The 19,177-nt window shown below is 40.9% G+C and overlaps 1 long non-coding RNA gene across 2 annotated transcripts in view; it reads right to left on the bottom strand.

Annotated features, from left to right (window-relative positions):
• The window catches only part of LOC117812438, a 71,519-nt gene that overhangs the window by 15,257 nt on the left and 37,085 nt on the right, over positions 1 to 19,177 (bottom strand). For both annotated transcript variants that reach the window (XR_004631211.1, XR_004631212.1), the window contains exons 2-3: positions 14,640 to 14,712; positions 12,556 to 13,637 (exon numbers count right to left, since the gene is read on the bottom strand). This is a non-coding gene — a long non-coding RNA (uncharacterized LOC117812438). The remainder of the gene's footprint in view (positions 1 to 12,555; positions 13,638 to 14,639; positions 14,713 to 19,177) is intronic.

Raw genomic sequence — 19,177 nt, 5'->3', positions numbered from 1 at the left:
CAGGCACTTTTACCCTCTGCCTGTTGACACTGTGGTAAAAACATTGGAATAGAATGGAATGGAACAGAACAGATCAAAGCAGGATATAATGGAATGGAATGGATCAAAGCAAAAGAGAATAGAATGGAATGGAATGGAATTAAATGGATCAAAAGATCATAGCAGAATGGAATTGAATGGAACGGATCATAACAGAATGGAATGGAAACAGAAGGGAATGAAACAGAAAGGATCATAGCAGAATGGAACAGAGCAGATAAAAGTAGAATGGAATGGATCACAGCAGAATGGAATGGATTAAAGCAGAATGGAAGAGATCAAAGCAGAATATAATGAAATGGAATGGAATGGAACAGGAATGGATTAAAATAGAACGGATCACAGCAGAATGGAATGGAATGGAACAGATCAAAGCAGAATGGAATGGAAACAGAAGGGAATGAAACAGGAAGGATCAAAGCAGAATAGAATGGAATGCTTGAGACAAACTGATCACACGTCATATTAGAAAATAGATTGTCTCATTCCCCCTCTGCCTGTTGACACTGGGTAAAAACGTTACTGTGGTCTCAGGCTGGTCTTAAGAGTGAGGAAATTAATGAAAGTTAGCGGGCACAGATGTGAGAGCAGCCTGAGGAGCTACTGGGCAAAACAAAATGTAAGAACATGACCAAAAATAGTCGGTCATGAGGTTACTGGGAGAAGATGCACAAGCAGCATTGTCGATGTGGTTATGTGGCCCAGTGTGTGTGAGTGTGTGTTGGGAGATGAGGGGGGTCACGGCTAAGTAGGTGACAGCAGTGAGAGCAGGAATTTTGAAACTGTAGCTGACCCTGAGGTGCCAATGGGGGCCCACACAGGACGAGAGACAGAGAAACGGAGAAATGGGGAGAGAGGGAGGGTGAGGACGAGGGAGGAGACCTGAGGGCAGATTACAGTGTCACAGGGGGGAGGGTTATTAAAGGGGTAAGAGGGCTGAGAAGAGCCTGGGGGTAAATGCTGAGAAGGAGGGTAAAGGGACACTGCAGGGAGGCTAAAGATGGCTTGAGGTGAAGAAAAAAAAAATCAAGACTGAAAAAATGTCCTCCAGGGTTTCTGATCCTCCCATTTTTCTCAAAATATGATGAGAAATGTAAGTGTTTCTTTTTGTAGTGCATTTAAAATAGAGGTGTGTCAACATTAGCGTGTGTAACATTCAATCATCATAACACAGACTTTTGTTAGCCTGAGAATTTTGGGGCCAATGAAAAAAATCACACAACGTCACCACCACAAACGTTCTCATATTTTTACACCCCTGTCAGTCATGGGCTCTTAATACTGTACCAACTTTTCTCCCTCACATCACCTGTGAGCATGAGCAGAGGAATTCAAATTCCCTGTCTTGGTGAAATAAAAAGTTTGTTCCTCATCTTGTAAATCAAATCAACCACACATGCTCTCAGAGTTATGGTCCCTGATCATCAAATACCGACACTGTCACAGCTCTCCTGTAACAGACACAATTTTGGCATCTCTGGCTTGTAGCCTGTTTGATCCCATTTTGGCACAAAAAACTTTACTGTTGCGTTCATGAAGAATCATGTTGTAGATTTAAATGATTTCCAAGCACTTACTTTTTTTGATTGCACCAGAATTTTCAGCCTGGACTGTGTTTCTGCTGTCCCACATGACTTTAACTAGACGGCTACCTCTACTATTCCTATGTATGAATAATGATCCATTACTTTTGTAGTTTCTTAATATATAATAATATATATATATAATAAAATAATAATAATAATAAAATATATAATAATAAATAATAATAATAATAATAATAATATAAAATAATAATAATAATAAATAATAATAATAATAATAATAATAAAAATAATAATAATAATAATAATAATAAATAATATATAATAATAATAAATAATATAATAATAATATAATAATAATAATAAAAATAATAATAAATATAATAGTAAAATAATAATATATAATATAAAATATAATAATAAAATAATAAATAATAATAATAATAATAATATAATTTTATTGATCAAATCGATTTTTTTATCAATTGATCTTGCTTGTTGGAGTGGCTTCACTTCAAAAAGCTGAGGTAATTTTAGAAGCACTAATATGATTGGATAAAGCCAAAACCATTAAGATATTATCTTGCATTTTGCATGAGCACAATGCAGGAATCTCCTCATCTTTGACATCTCAAGGCAAGATGATAGTAAAAAAAATATAAAGTTAATTACTCAAATTTTTACGCCACAAGTTCTTAAACGATGTAAACAATTTGTCGCGTCTACATGCAAACACAGCCCATATGAGTCTTTTCAGATTTAACGCCTGTATCAAAACTGTGTGGTTGCTCATCAGCATTTTGAGGACAGCATCGGGCACACATAAAATCTTCCTGATGGATCGAAAGTCAAAATAATCAGATTACAAAAAAAACACTATCACTGCATCCTGTTTGCCTGCAGAAGTGATCCTGAAAGTATAAAGTGTGTAATCTTTAAAATGTATATATTGTTTCATGACAATAGTTGCAGTGTTGGCGTTGAAGAGGGTGAGGGTGTGGATGTGGAGGGGGGGTCCTCAACCGAGGATAATGGGAGCAATGGGAGCAGCCCAGGCAGCATATGGCCAGGCTGGGCTGCCTGCTGGTGCACCAGCTGTGGAACTGGTGGCTGAGATCACACAACCACTAAAGAACCCATCACCCCTCCTCCTCCTCCCTCCCCCTTCTTCACCCCCCCTCCATCTCTTTTTCACCCTCGACCCCCCGTCTCATGTGAGTTCACTTCAGAGCACTGTACTCCTACTAACAGTGACAACAAAACAATAACAGTCATTACATTATTTTGCCTGCTCTATACATTTTAAGTCTAGTGGATTAATCTATGCATACTATGCATGTGCACTAACATCATAGTGTGCGTGTTATTTCACTATTACAGAACTTGGAAAGAAATCAACCGTACTCTATGTTATGTTATTAACAAAGATCCAACATCAAGACAGGATAAGATCCAGTCCCATTTTACAGACAGGACTCAGTCTGATCTCATCTTAATCCACCATGAGCAGAGCACTTTGCAGCATTTAGCAAGTTACAGTGGCAAGGACAAACTTCCTTTAACAGGCAGAAACGTCAAGCAGGACCAGACTCATGTAAGACCACATCTGCCTCACTAGTCGACACCAGAATAAGTCAGTTAAATGAGTTATTAGTCTTTTATCAATGAAGGCCTGAAATGCAAATGTTGTGTCTGAGCTGTTGTGCAGCCATCTGCCACTAGTTGGGGCTCTAACTCTAGTACTTGTTTCGCAAACACGCAAACTCACAATGCCGTGCAGTTTGGCATATCCTGAGTGTACAGAAATGGAGATGTAGTTGTAGTTAACTGGAACGGATGTGTAACTAGCACAGGCAGGTGAACATTAACAAGCAAGAAGGACAGAAGCTTGGTGGTGCTAGCTCTGCTAACTTTAGGGATTCACAGAAAATTGTTGACATTGTTTACCTGAAGACTCTGTGTTCATGTGTTTAGCCAGCCCATTTTTCCATATTTATTTCTAACCTTTGGACTAGTTGACTTGTCGGTAGTTTAATTTACAATATAAGACTAGCCAATAAGTTGCTTCAGAACACCGCCCCGACCTGAGGTAGGGAGCCACTTCACCACAGGCCAGACTCTGGCTCTAGTTGCCGCAACATGTAAGTTGAGGAGGTAAGGTCGGCTTCACTTTAGACAATAACTTCCAACCATTGAGGCCAATCGTTGGCGGCAGCCAAAAGTGCTGCTGTCGAGCGATTGCGGCGTAAAGAGGCGGGCACTTGAGCCCAACAGCTACAGTGTTCCTGCCTGTCCAATCAAGTCAGCTGTGCTTCTCATTGGAAGACTCGTAATCTCAATGTCTTCTAAATTGCAGCGTTAGAAAAAAAATCATCCCCCCCGTACAGTGTGTGCCGATCAAGAAATGAGCTATCCAGACTACACTCGTCTTTTGTACCAGGCTATAAACATGTTTATTTCTGCTGTAAAGATCGTCTTTTTTGAATTGGTGTGAATGTGGTTTCTACTTTCCGGAGCCAGCCTCAGCGGATCCTCGATGAGCTGCAGTTTTTAGCACTTCCAATATCACTCAAATATTAGACCGACGGTTGCCGCTTGCTTCCAACATATTCTCTGGTCAGGACTCAGATATCATGAAAATATAAGAGGACTATGACGCAAGACTCCCTGTACCTTGCATGCACTTTTTATGGACCTTCATTATGATGATGTTATGTTGGCAGATTTAAGGTGTTAATTCCCATTAATCACAGGAAAACTGTTTTTTTTCGGTCAAAAAAGATGGCGGCTGTGAAGATTATGGTCATTGGTTCATAGAAATCACTCTACTTGGAGCCTCATAACTTGTTCTTACTGATGTTAATGGGGTCCAGTGGACTAAAGAGGGATAACTCTGGGGTAATATGAACACTGACAGAGAATTCTTTTCAACTCATATTAAGTCATGTGACAGATACACTCATGTTCACACCACTGACTCAGTCTTCTCAAATGTCTCCCTTCTGCTAACCTTATCTAAACGACAGCTCTAAACAGCCGATCTGCTCCAACCACCGCTCTGCTCCCTCTCTCTGTATCTCTGCCTCGCATGCCCCAAGGCAGCTCCTAATGCAGAGGGACAGGGGGCTGATGGGAGTCTGTGTGTGTGTGGTGGGTTATAGAAAGATGACTCAAAGAAGCGGTGTGTCTTTTAGCAAAAGCCTCCCCCTTGTCTTTTTCCTCCTTCCTTTTTATCCCTTCCCCTTCATTTCTTCTCCCAACTTGTGCTCTTCCTTTCATCCTCTCTTGTCTCCTTCCTAATCTTTTTTTTCCCCACTCCCCGCTCCCCCCTCCCCTCTCTTCCTCCCTCCGTCCCAAATGCCACTCTCCCCTTCACCTCCCCTCTGTGCTCCTTTACGTCTCTAAGAGGAGCGATCACAGCTCATGGTAAAGATGATGTAATATGGATGAGGCCGTCTCAGAGTCTCAAAGGCATCAAACAGGCGAGCAGCGTATCCCAGAAGGCCACGCGACTGACTTCACATGTAGAAAAAACGCTTAGAGACGGTTTTGGCTGGTTGCTTTTATCTCTCTCTTTCCCCCTGCTGGCTCTTCTCTTTCTTTATATCTGCTCCTCTGTGAGCGGTTAGCACGTCTTTGTTTCGTTGAACATGTGTGTTTGGCTTTTTGTACAGCAGGCTTTTAAGTGAAGTGGTGGAGGGTTTGTGCGGCCATATGCGGTCTGGAGCTCAAAGCTATTTCCTCTCACCTTTGGGACAGTTCACAGCAAACTCGCACAATCTCTGACCCAGTGTTTGAGTCACTTTAAAGCGACGGTAAGGTAATCAACAGTCCAGGAGCTTAAGTATCTCTTTTTCTTTCCTGATGCATCCTGGACAGAAACTGTTTGAGTTTGTCCTCGTCCTCTCCTTGATTTTTCTTTTGTGATGTTCACAAAACAGCTAATACATGATCAAATCTTTGTCTGACGACGGCGCTGTAAAATGTCATATCTGGAGCATATCTGATCTCTTGAAGAGACTTTTGACACTATGAGAATATAGAGTAAAGATATTTATGGAAATAAATAAGCTTCACGGATTTTTTCCCTTTAAACTATCAACACTTGGACTTTTTAAGAACTACATTTCACCCTCATTTTCTTAGTGTTCACAAATTCTGGATGAAAATATTCAAATTTAAAAATTAATTCAGATTCAAATTCAGGAGCCAAAATATGAGGTAAAAATTTCAGTTAATATATTTTTCAAGTTGCCTAAAATTTCGATGGGCAAAATACGATGTTTGAAATTCAGGAACCCCAAAGAATAGTAATGTTCAGACATCAAGTCAAACCAAGTTCCAGCCAATCAGGTTACGCTCCTTTGGTCACATGACAACTCTGCGGGCCTTGTATTTTAGCATCAGAATTTGGTTTAATTAATTTTTAGAATTTGAATGTTTCACTCAGAATTTGTGAACACTGAAAAATTAAGGTCAAAGTTAGTTCTTGGAAGTTGGAAGAGTTGAATTCAGAGGCAAATAAATTTTGATGCATAGATATTCAGTATAAGAAATTAAACTGCAGTTTAATGTCAAAATCTGATGAAACTGATTTCTTCGATAGTTTTCTGATATGACTCTCTTGTCTCGTAGGTTCCTCTGGATCTCTGCCGTAGATGGCCTGCTGCTGTTGACATGCCAGACTCCAGCTGTTACAAACTACTAAGATGGGACTGGATCTTATCCTGTCTTGATGTTCGGTCTTTGTTAATTATAGAACATAGAGTACGGTCTAGACCTGCTCTGTTTGTAAAGACTCTGAGGAGAACATTTGTTATGATTTGGTGCTATATTAATAAAGATTGATTGACATGGCTGATGCTGTATTTTGAATGCTTCACACGTCACACATCTGATGTCAGCTCTGTATTTTTATACTTCAGTGACGAAGAGTGATGATATGCCACAGATTTGGTAATACTGCAGACAAATGCTGAGTCCATATATTCAAGATATGATGTAGGAGCATATTTGGATATTTTATTAGACATATATGGACACACTGTATTATACAAGGGAAATTCTGAATGCATTTTTCCTGAAATAAAGTGCATCAACAATTGTCCAGATATTCTCCAGATATGATCCAAACTTTGGCAACAGCTAAGAAAAGATATATCTTTGGAACTTTGGATTCTTGGGGGTTTTTGTGTATGGAGTATGTTGCCCTGGCTTTTTGCATTTTCTGTGAATTCTTTGAATACAACTCATAACTTGTGGCACCTCTTCAGGCATCCTGGCAGGAACGGCTGAACAACACGGCACGTGAGTGTGCATGCAGGCGAACACACGTGCAGCTCACGTTTAAAATCGAACAAACTCTGAGGGCCTCAAAGCTAACTAAAACAACAAGTCCACTTCTTCATCTCCCAAGTCCTGATGCAATCAATCCTCAAGTCCAAGTCTGAGTCTTGAGTCCTGGAAATCAGGGCTGGAGTCGTACTCCAGTTGTAATTTTATATCTTAATAAAAATGAATAATATGACAGGTGTTTGGGGAGCTGCAGCAGATTTACTGAGTGTGTTGGTGGTATGAAGAAAATGTAATTCAGCAAATATACAGTTGAGTAAGTCCTGCAAAAATCACACAGACCAATGATATCAAATACTTCCTGGTGAATATTTGAACTGGGCGCCTTAAACGGTTTGCACATCTGTTGATTTCCTCCAGAGCTCGTAAATAAGAAATCGCTCTTGTACAACTTAAATTAAGGTCAAGTAAAAACATAAAAAATGCATTCGCTCTTCAATGGGAGGCTGTCAGCGCGGCCGACAAAGGTGATAGTTTATTCTGCGAGGCAGGAGAATTATTTATGATGATGTTGCACTTCAAGGGGCCTGCCAATCAATAACATGTGGCCTTAATCACCCAGACAAAGTTGTATAAGAACCCCTGCACACACACACACACGCACACACACACGCACACACACACACACACACACACACACCACACACACACACACACACACACACACACACACACACACAAGGAGCGACATCTCCCCATAGTCTCCACCAAATGCTAACGTACAAGGGATAGCTATCATGGCAGCATCAAGTATTAATCATGTTTTAGAGAGGAAGATAGGACAGAGAGGAATCCCCATCCAACTGCACCGTCCCACCAGAGACAGATAGAGACAGAAGAGTTTCAATCATCCATCCGACGGTAGCAAAGAGAGGAGCCAGGCCACTGTCACGCTACTTATTAAAACAATATTCAGATTTCCTTCTTTGAATTTTGATGAAGTGAAAGATTTGAAAAAGTGAGAGACCAGGTAAAAGAATGAAGAAGATTAAAAAGAATGTTAAAGTGTCGGTAAAAGCTCAGATTAACACCAAAAGGCGAGAAATCTCCCATTTGAATAATTGAAAAATAGGTGAGCGTTTAATAATTCACTGCTACAAACGAGGAGAGGAGGGGAGTGATGAATGTTTTAAACACACACAGAGAATCTCCTAGCTGACTGCTGGCCTGCAGGATGGACACGGTCTGCATTTATAGTCTCAGGTATAAACAAAACACAGGTAAACAGAGGAGACACACACAGGCATGCACATAAGGTGAAGCTGGGACATACTGCTAACACTTTACAGCTCACTCACTGTGACACTATTATTACCTATCATTATTAACACTTCTTAAGATTTATTGGTAATGTTTATTGTGCCTTATAGACAGACTTGGAACAAATTAGAATATCAGAAAAAAATCAAAATTATGAATTTTAGACTAGTAAACTAAAATGTTTCAAGCTGTTTTCAGTTTTTAATTTTGATCCAGAAAAACGATCTTGGACACCCTCCACAAGAAGGTAAGCCTCAGAAGATCATTGCTGAAAAGGCTGGTTGTCACAGAGTGCTGTATCAAAGCATATTAATAGAAAGATGACCAGAAGGGAAAAGGTGCTAAAGCAACAGGGATGAGCGCAGCCTGGAGACGATTGCCAGGAAAAGTTCATTTGAGAACCTTGGAGACCTTGGAGACAGTTGGAGTCATGTGACCAAGGTTTTCCCGCGGTAATCACTGAATCAACGATTACCCGACTCCTCCATAAATCCATGTTGTCTTTATCGTCCTCTGAAAACCTCTGACCTGTTGACTTCAGGCCTGGCTCCGCTCATCATGACGGTTTGTTGTTGTAGTAAAGTGAAAAAAGATCGGATGTTTTCATTTTGTTTGGTGCCTGGCTTTCCTGTCCGCAGACGGAACGCAACAGAGTGGATCAAGTGGGAGTAAACACATTAGAAACATATCAACTCCGGTGCCATGACGGATCAGAGACAGACCAGACACAGATCTGGTGGAATTGGCCATTAGCACCTGTCCACAGCGCCAAAACTTCTAACTTGGATGCTGACCATGATACTACTGGGCTTGATCGGCCAGCCAATTGCCCGACCAGAACCCCTTTAAGAACCTGTGTGATATTTGTCAAGCGAAAGATGATTTCTTACAAGGTCAACTTTTTTTCAGCCACAGACCAAGGTTAGTTATGTAACCAAATTAGTACGTACTTATTTAAATCCTGCTACTCTTTCTTTTAGTCAAGATGCCCTTTTAGTCAAGGAGTCAAAATATACAGCACCCATTTAAATTGTTAATAATGAATTTATCATTATTACATGCAGAATGCTTGTTTTGTAGATCTGATCTGGCAGTCTTTTTTATCATTATTATTTGAACTTGGCTGCAGAGTCTTGCAGATGCAAACCTGACATTAGTGAGGTATGGTCACTTTCATATTTTAAAGCTGAAGACCACATGCAGGCAAAGTTGTTTTTGATGAGCTGAAAGTTGGAACCATAGACTGTATAATTAATGGACATAGAATCTGTGACGTCACCCATCTGTTGCTGAAGCGCTGTTTTGAAGCCTATCGTCTGCAGGAGCCATATTGGTAATGCTGAACGCAACCTAACGTCTGTCAAGCTAGTGTGAGGTAAAGAGGCGGGTCTTTAGCCTCTCTGCTAACAGCTACAGGATGCCTACCTGTCAGTCAAGTCAGTCATGTCCTTAAATTGGCAAAACTCGTAAGTTTAATATCTTCTGAACTGCTGGGTTATAAAAAAGTTCACCCCTGTACAGTGTGTGGCAATAGATACATTTGCTATTCAGACCTTAACCATTTTTTGAACCAGGCTGTAAACATGTTTATTACTGCTGCAAAGATTGTCTTTTGAATGGGTGCGTATGTGGTTTCCGATGTTTCTGCAGCCCGTCTCAAGTGGACGCTCGAGGCATGGGCTTCATATTTTAAGACCGGAGGTGGCTGCTTGGTTGGAAGATGTTGCAAACAAGCTGCAACCTTCAGTCTTGAGAAATTAGGCTAATGCAGAAGTGTTAAAACCTGCAGTTCCTCGAATGTCCACTTGAGGCTGGCTGCAAACGCCCCTGGAGCCACATACACACTCATTAGGAAAAGCTGAACTTTACAGCAAAAATAAACATGTTTACAACCACGGGTGTTTTTTTCTTCTTCATATCTCTATTATTGCTTTGTAATCTCACCAAGTTAACTTAGCCAACCACATTGAAACAGCAACCCTCACTGAGATACGGTGATACTCTTCCACCAACTCCCTGAGCTCCATTGTCTCGTAGATTCCTCTGAGCTGCCGTAGACATCCTCCTGCTACGGACGTTCTGGACTCCAGCTGATACGGACGTGCTGGACTCCAGCGGCAACAGCTTCTACTACTCGTCTCATCACTGTCACCTCTCTCTCTTACTCCCCTCTATCTGTCTTTCCAGACCCAACTCGGTCGAGGCATGATGGCTGTCTAACATGAGTCTGGTTCTGCCTGAGGTTTCTGCCTGTTAAAAGGACGTTTTTCCTCGCCACTGTAACTAGCTAAATACTGCAATGTGCAATGCTCATGATAGATTAAGGTGGGGTCAGACTGAGTCTTACCCTGTCTTGAAGTTGGGTCTCTGTTCATAATTTGACATAGAGTGGTCTAGACCTCCTATGTTTGTAAAAGCGTCTTGAGATAACGTTTGTTGTGATTTGGCGCTATACAAATAAAGATTGATTGATTGATTGATTGATGATTGATACGTAAACAAACATGACCTCTGTTTCTAAGAGTAAGGAGTCCATGATGGCGCTGTAGTGCTGTGGGAATCAGAATACTGAGGGGAACAGATGACACCTTTAATCTATCACGCGGATCATGTGAATGTACCTGTATAGGTTTCACACTGTTTGATATACAGCTGGCTTACAGGACACACAAACAAATGTCAGAAATAAGAGAACCCAGGGGAGCACACACCTCCCATCTCTTCTTTCTCTCTCTCTTCCCTTCATTTTTACCTCCTCTTCTTCTCATCTGAGGCCTCACACTCTCCTCTTTTGTCACATTTTCCTTCCTCACTTCACTCATGTTATACTGTACGTCTCTTTCCTGTTTCTCTCTTCCTCGTCTCATCTTCCTCACCCCCCTCTCATTTTCCTCTCTCATTCATCCTCTCCCTTTCTCCCATACAGGATGCAGGCGATGCGTTCGGTGGTTGCCAGGCAGTTACCACAGAAACATTCTGCATTATTGATGGAGCGCGCTCATTGCATCCCAAGCAGCACCCAAACTGTCCCAGCAGAGCACAACAAGCAGCAGCAGCAGCAGGAGAGAGAGAGAGAGAGAGCACTCTGCAGAGCTGACCAGGGGGACAAGTTTACTGTTGGTTTTAGCTCTGACTTCTTCCCAGGAGATAAGTCGAACTCATCCTAAATTAAAGCCTGATCCCAGCAGTACAGAGCAGTCAAATAGTCATAACAGCAGTTGCTCTATAGAGCAACTAGACTTTAAACTTGTGTAAAATGAAATCAGTGGGGAAATTAAGAACAAAACTACATTAAAAGAAATCAGGATATAAACAAAAAGTTGGAGAAACATTCCGAATGATAAAGAATTGGTCCAAGAAGTTCAAACAGGAAGTTATATGTGACATTGTTGCACATAAACATTGTTCCACACATGCATACCTGTGGATCTGCTTCCACAAAGATGCACACAAAGTATTCCCAAGTAAGACTGAACTGCATCAAAGCATCTCTGAGTTTATCTTCTGGGTTATTCCAGAGTTTGATCGATACTGTCGCCTCAGTCTCAAACTTTGCCACTGAATTAGCCGGCTCGACATCAGACCTCAGCAATCTAAGAGAGGCAGATTAACAGTCTCTACATTTGCCTCAGTATGATTTGGTGAAAGGATCCTTTCCCAAAGATCAAAGATTAAACTTTGCACACGTGTTAAAATCTGAAAATGATCTGAAACGATGAAACAGTGGTTATTAAGGGCTTTTCAACTGAGCGTTACATAATGCAGAGGTTTAATGTTTAGATTTAATGTTGTAGTTTTGAGGTCTTGAGAGTTAAAAATCTGATTTTTGTGAATAGGAATCCTTTGATCTCTGTTTTGAGTCATATTTAAGTCTTTTTAAACTTCCAAAATTTCTATTTTTGACAAAGTGAAATGAGATCTGTTGGAACACGACACCCAGAGTCCATGCAGCTGCAGCAGCAGCAGCTCTTCCAACGAATCAGCTCACAGCTCACAGACTGACTGTCTTTTCTGTAAGTTGATGTATCCCTTTAACAGGAAGACAGATGCCAAACATGTTTCTCTTTGGTCCTGGTAGATTTCAGCTTCATTCTTCCTGTCTTGTTGTGTGCAAACATTCAAAAGGTCACTCCCCTTTGCTTTAGTAGTTTCACTTTCTAATTCTCATTATGAAGTGTCATTTATACTCCTGTTTCCGTCTCTCTTTCCAAAACACCATCACTGCTTTTAATTTTGTGTCATAGACTAGCTTTCATACAAGCAACACGTCAGCCAGAGCAGCCAATCAGTAACAATTAACCCTCGCTTGGTGCTTCCAGTCGAGCAGCCGGACAGTCAGCCGGCAGGCAGCATCACTCACCTGTTGTGCCCCGGGCGACGCCTCCCTCCTGATCCCCATGGTGCAGCTGTCATCCCAGCCACTTCAGCGCTCTCTCTCTCTCTTTATGCCTCTTTGTTGTCCATCATCTCATGCACCACCTACACATCCACCCTCTGAATGAGGCCTATTGTGCAGCGTGCATGCTGTTGCTGCAGCAGCATCGTCCTCCGTGACCCTCGGTGCTCTGCATAACAAAGTTTCTCTTCATAAGTCTGTCAGGCCGTCATGTCGTCCTTCAAGTACTTCTCTTTCTCTTCCACAGCGCAAATATATTCACGGGAAGTTTATCTCGAGTGCAAAATAAAAATAAATTGTTTTCATAGATGTTCTTCAGCCAAAGCCAGGCTGTGGAATCTGAGAATGCATCCCTTCAAATCCCTGCTAGTTCTTGTTTGTAGTCCTCTGGTAAAATTGACCTGCTCCAGTTGTACAAAAAAATAACAAAACCCCAAAAACACAGAAAAACAAGAGAGCAAATAAAAAAATAAAGAAGAGGGCAAGTGTAGAGCGTCCACAGCTGGCAGGCTGGACTGTGTTAAGGCCTCAGGGCCTCGATGGATGCTCCCTGTGCCACATCTCGGAAGAAAAAACAACAAAGAAAGGGAATGAAAAAAAAAAGAAAGAATGAAAGAAAGTGAGCGAGCGTGCGGGCACCTCTGCTTTGAGCAGCAAACAGGAGCTTGAGTGAGGAGGAGAGGAGCGAGGCTGCAAGTTTATATGTGTTCTCTCCCCCTGAACCAGGGGACTGGCTGAATAAATAATACAATAGATATTCCTGTGATGAGGTCTCTGCGCACCATTCATAATTATTTCATTGTAGCTGTAATGAGAGCGCCGGCCCTCCTGATGCACCCTGCGCTGGCAGGTAGGCCTCTCCTGAATCCAGGGCCCAGAGGCAAGACCCGAGCTTCAGGTACGCACAAGGAACAGGTCGAACCTCGTTAATCTGTGTCTCTGGAAACATCTGTCACATGTTGATACAGATGGAAGAGTGTGACAGGTGAAGTGATAATCCACTAATATGAGGCTGTTTTTAGATGCATGAAGGAGACAGCTTTCATCTGCGAGAAAGAAAGTTACTCCAATCATAACATAACATGGACAGGATGATTGAGAAAAACATGCAGCGTCAGGTCAATGGTGACTTTAAAAAAAAAAACATGAATCATTAATGTAACTCCATCAATATTCAAACATGATAACTACAGCTGGTTTGAAAAAGGTTGATGTGTTCAAACATGCATCATCTCTTATACAAAAGTCAGTAAACAATTAGGAGCCCAAGAGACACATTTCTGGAGTTTTGAAAGTTAAATGTCCTGTTCTTGTTAGTTTGGGGTCTCTTGTGTTTTATTTTAACTTTAACAATGCACCTTATGTTTTCAGTCAGGACTGCAGGTAGGCCAGCTTTGCACCTGGACTCTTCTGAGCCATGCTGTTGTAATACATGCAGGATGTGGTTTGGCATTATCTTGTTGAAATATGTAAGGTCTTCCTGAAAAAGTAATTGTCTGGATGGCAGCACATGTTGCTCCTAAACATGTATTTATTGTTCAGCATTAATGGAGTCTTCACAGATGTGTAAGCTACCCATGCCATGGATCCTTATGACCCACATACCATCAGGGATGCTGGCCTTGAACTGTGAGCTGATAACAAGAATAAGTGGTCCCTCTCCTCTTTAGAGCAGAGGACACAGCGTCCATGATTTCCAAAAAGAATGCCAGATTTTGATTCATCAGACTACAGGACAGTTTTCCACTTCCCCTCAGTCCGTCTTAGACGGGCTCAGGTCCAGAGAAGTCTCCATTGCTTCAGAACCATATTTACTGTATATCTGTTGTCCTCTTTGCATTTTTCAGTTTTAACCTGCATTCGTGGTTGCAGCGACAAACCGTGTTCAATTATAGTAATTTTGCACCCATGCAGTGATTCCGCCACAGATCATGTTTTTACAGACATGACTGACAGGTGGGCCCCCAGTTCAAATTCAGTCTCATACAGAAGACCCACGGACTCATGAAGACCCAGGGGTGTTACACCTTAAACACATTCAACCTTACCTTTTTGTCTGTGATGGTGTAACAACCATGAAGCATACTCTTTCAGAGAGGACGACCGGGACAGCTGCTACTGCTGGGGGGACAAAAGGAAGGGAATGTTTAATTTTTCTCAGGGTTTAGATTATTTTTCCCAAAAGAGAAGGTGAACCTGCGGGTAACTCCTGAATCTTTTTGATTCACCCTCATCTCTCTTAGCTTTAGCTAAGTTTGCATATATTATCATAGTGATGCAGCTAGTGTGACAGAAATTGCACCATGTCATTCGTTGCATGTTGATTTATTTTATTTATGTAAGTCACTGGATTTAATGCTTGAACTACATTGAATGTTAAATAGTAAAACAAAAATGTGTAGCCTCTTAGTTAGGGGTTAAGTCATACCGTACGATAACTTCAAATATCCAATATTTTGGTATTTAATTTTGGGGTCTGGATAAAGCCAGAATAAAGCCAAATGAATAAGCTTAAAAAACAGTGATACCTTAAATATACTGTTTACCCCAAACAAACAGCATGCACAGATTAGCTGTCCCAGTTGGGTCTCTTGTCCCTTGGGGACACCGTCTCAAGGCTTTTGGGGTCCATCAGAGCTACGTATATCAGACAGTGCTTTTTCACACTAAGCCTCAGACTCACTCTCTCTCTCTCTCTCTCTCTCTCTCTCTCTCTCTCTCACGCACGCACGCACACGCGCACGCACGCACACGCACACACACACAAACACATAGACCACCTTTATTGCTTTCCGTCTCTCGCATACACATACGTCCTGAGGTCTGCTGAGCGAGCACCTTCCGTCCACTAATCCTGTTAGTGTGAGACGGGGGAGTCAAGGGGAAAGGGGAGCTGAGGTCCTGTTGATGCGGGGGGCTAGAGGGTGAAGACAAGGGACATGGGGGAAAATGGGACACAAAGACCCCCTCAGCCCACACCAGCTGGAGCACTGAGGCGAATGTGAGACCTGAATACCCCCCTTGAACAACGTGTGTTGTGTCCTTGAACTTGGTTTATTTGATACAATATGATGTGATGTGATACAGTACAAAATTATACAAAAGGATGAGATAGTATTTAACAAAATTGTATACAGTATGATCTGATATGAAACAACATAGTACATTAGGACAGTACCAATGATATAATACATTAAGATACAATGTGATATTATGTGATACAATACATTACAATATAACACGATATGATGCGATGCGAACCAATACAATACGGCGGTAAAGGTTACGATGCGAAAAGATGCGATAAGATACAATATGATATGATACAATAGGATACCATACTGTATGATATAATACAACAGGATATGATGCAATATGGTATGACAAGATACGATATGATACAATAGGATACAATACAACAAGATACAATGCTCGACGGTATGATACGATACAATACCACACGATCCAATACAGTATGTTAAGGTGCGATGCAATGCAATGGGATGGGATGCAATTGGATGCCATACAATAAGATACATTACGCTATGACACGATACAATGACACGATACAATATGACACGATATGATGTGAAGCAATATAATGCAGTAGGATATAATAGGATGTGGCAAGATACATCAGATATATGTTTAGTATAGTCTATTCACACACATCATCACAAATGTACATATCTATATATTCAGTAAACATTTTCACAATGGTTGGATGTGTGGAAAGGGATGACCCCAAGGAAGCTATTTAAAGCTTTTAATAGGGGGGGCAATTTCCCTCAAATAAAGCAGCAATATGATATGATATACTTCTTTGTCACCTTGAGAAATTTGTTGTGGGCTCAAGTACTGCACATGCTTCCATAGTAATAGAAATATAATAAAACATAAAAATAAAAAAAATCCACATGTAAACAGATCCCTAAATATCAAAGTCAACCACTAACAGTGTATATTGCACATCAGCCATATTGCACAAGATCTGCACGAATAAGATTAGGAAGAAAAGATAAGAGCATTGTAACACTACTGCACAAACTGTACAGCCTCAAGAAAAAACATATTTTGATCAAGGTGGGCACAAAGGAGTTTTTAAAGTGGTTCAGTTTAAATTGGGGGACTGTATCGCCTGCCGGTTGGTGAGAGCTCATACTGAGAGTGGACGACATGTGACAGGTCAGACAACACTCTGCTCAAGAATGGACTGCTCATACATTGACCATTCTCCCCATATCTTTCACGGCAGTTTGAACTAAAGATACGGGGAGGATTTTTACTGTGCAGAGGTCAAGATCCCATACCTGATTGCGCTTTCAAACACAGCCTGATAAAATAAAATCATGATCCACTCCATTCACCCTGAGTCTGCGTGAAATATAAAGTCTTCGTAGTTAACAAGAACACAAAATTTCAACTAAACTGATATATTTTCTTTCCAATGAATGACCTTGACTCCAGCACCGTCTCATGAGTTTTGTAGACCTGAACCAACAAAATAATCTGTTTGAAATGCATCACAGCCTTTTCTACTCGCAGATAAATCTGCATACATGTAACATATATAAAATGTTATTACCTGACAAAATTGAAAGTTTACTTAGGTTAAATTATTCAAAGCTTTACCACCCAGCCAGGCTTACATCCTAACATGTGTACCATTATACTCTACATGCAACAAACTGCAGAGATCATGGTGAGTGGTAAAATATGAATTTGTCTGAACCATAGATGAAAACACAACCAGCCTGATCAGCCAATGAGCAGCAGATCCAAATCACAGGGCATAAACACAAATGGCCCCTGGCGAAGACTATTAATATTTCACTACAGAGGAACGTCCGGCTCTGAGATCCATCTCATCGGTTTTCTGTCCGTCTTCCTGTTTCCTTTTGAAAATGGTTTTGCTCTTCATTCAGATGTTTTCTGCAGCCATCACCACCATCACTGTCTGTTTCTCTTAATCAATCCCCAGAAACTGGTATAATTAGGCAGTTCAAAGTGAGTTCATATTAAATCTACTTTGGAAAACTGGGCTGCAAACTGTGAGCACAAATAGATTGAGGTTTCAGGCTACGCTCATGCCGAAAGTATCCCGACTTTCATTCTGGGTCAGAGTCAAAATCTTCTGTTAGCAATAAATCATGTACCCAAGAGTTGACATGAAATGCATGGGACCATTCAAGATTATTATAGCTACATGACTTTTAGGTGAAGTAAACTAAATTTGAGAAAAGCCAGAAAACAGAAAGGCAAAAATACAAACCATGGAGTCACAAAGCTCTCCTCCACATATTTAACAAATCACTATCAGGTTTAAACAGCTGTATTCTCTTGGCTGACTTTTTCTTTAAAAAATTCAGTAACTAAAATCACTCAGTGTTGATGAATTATTGTAGAAGAAGAAACAATCATTTTTGAAGTGATTCTGAACCCATGCAGTGACTTCCACTACAGAGTCATGTGTGTTTTTAAAGCAGTGACTTCCACTGCAGAGTCATATCTGTTTTAAGTGCAGTGATTTCTACAGTCATCTGTTTTTAATGCAGTGACCTCCACAATAGAGTCATTTTTTGAATGCAGTGATTCCCACTACTGAGTCATGTCTGTTTTTAATGCAGTGATATCCACTACAGACACATGCCTGTCTGTAATGCAGTGACTTCCACTACAGAGTCATGTCTGTTTTTAATGTAGTGAATTCCACTTCAGAGTCTTGTCTGTTTTTAATGGTTTAATGCAGTGCTGCTTGAGGGCCTGAAGATCAGGTCATCCAGTCTTGGTTATGGACCTTGTCCCTTTTGTACAGAGATGTCTCCAGACTCTCTGAATCCTTAATGATATTTTGAACTGTAGACCATGAAATCCACTCATTCTTTGTCATGTTACTCTGAGTGTCCTTTTTATACTCAGTCATGTGACTAACCTGTTGATCATTAACCTCTTTAGTTGGGAGATGTTCCTCCAGGTGTTTTTTTTATGTAACACAACTTTTTACCTGTTTGATTGTCCCAGTATTAACTGTTTTGAAACATTTTTAAGTTTAAAATGATATTTTTCTTTAAACAATATTTTTCACTAGTCTTCATAGAAAGGAAATTTACCTGCAAATGTATAATCCAGTTTTTGCCCATCTTGTGTCATCCTTTCAGACTCTGCAGCCTTTTCTTACATCTGTCTGAAGGTTATCAACATGCTATCATATCACAGCTACATGTCGGATCAGAGCTGTAACAAAGCCTCTGAGCAGCTTCTTCAAATAGCTTTGACACGTTTCTTCTGATTCTTCTGAGTATCATTGTGTCTTTTCCTGCTGCTCCCTGCAGTCTCAAACACCAGAGACACATGGAAGTAAAATAAGATTAATTTCCATCTAATCCTCGTTATACCCCCTCATCCCAGTGACACGTTCATACAGCATTTTGTTTGTTTACTTGTTTTCCCTTTGTTCGACTGCTCTCTATTCTTGTAGTACAGCAGAGAGAGGAGCTGAGGATTTTGTTTGTATGGAAATGAGTGTGGCGGCTCTCAAGGGAAGAGCTCACAGGGCTGAGCTGTTTGATGCCTGGCCCTCTGGAGC

The sequence above is a fragment of the Notolabrus celidotus genome, chromosome 5 (genome assembly GCF_009762535.1).
Source record: "Notolabrus celidotus isolate fNotCel1 chromosome 5, fNotCel1.pri, whole genome shotgun sequence".
Lineage (NCBI taxonomy): Eukaryota > Metazoa > Chordata > Actinopteri > Labriformes > Labridae > Notolabrus > Notolabrus celidotus.
This window is presented reverse-complemented; position numbering and strand designations above follow the sequence as displayed.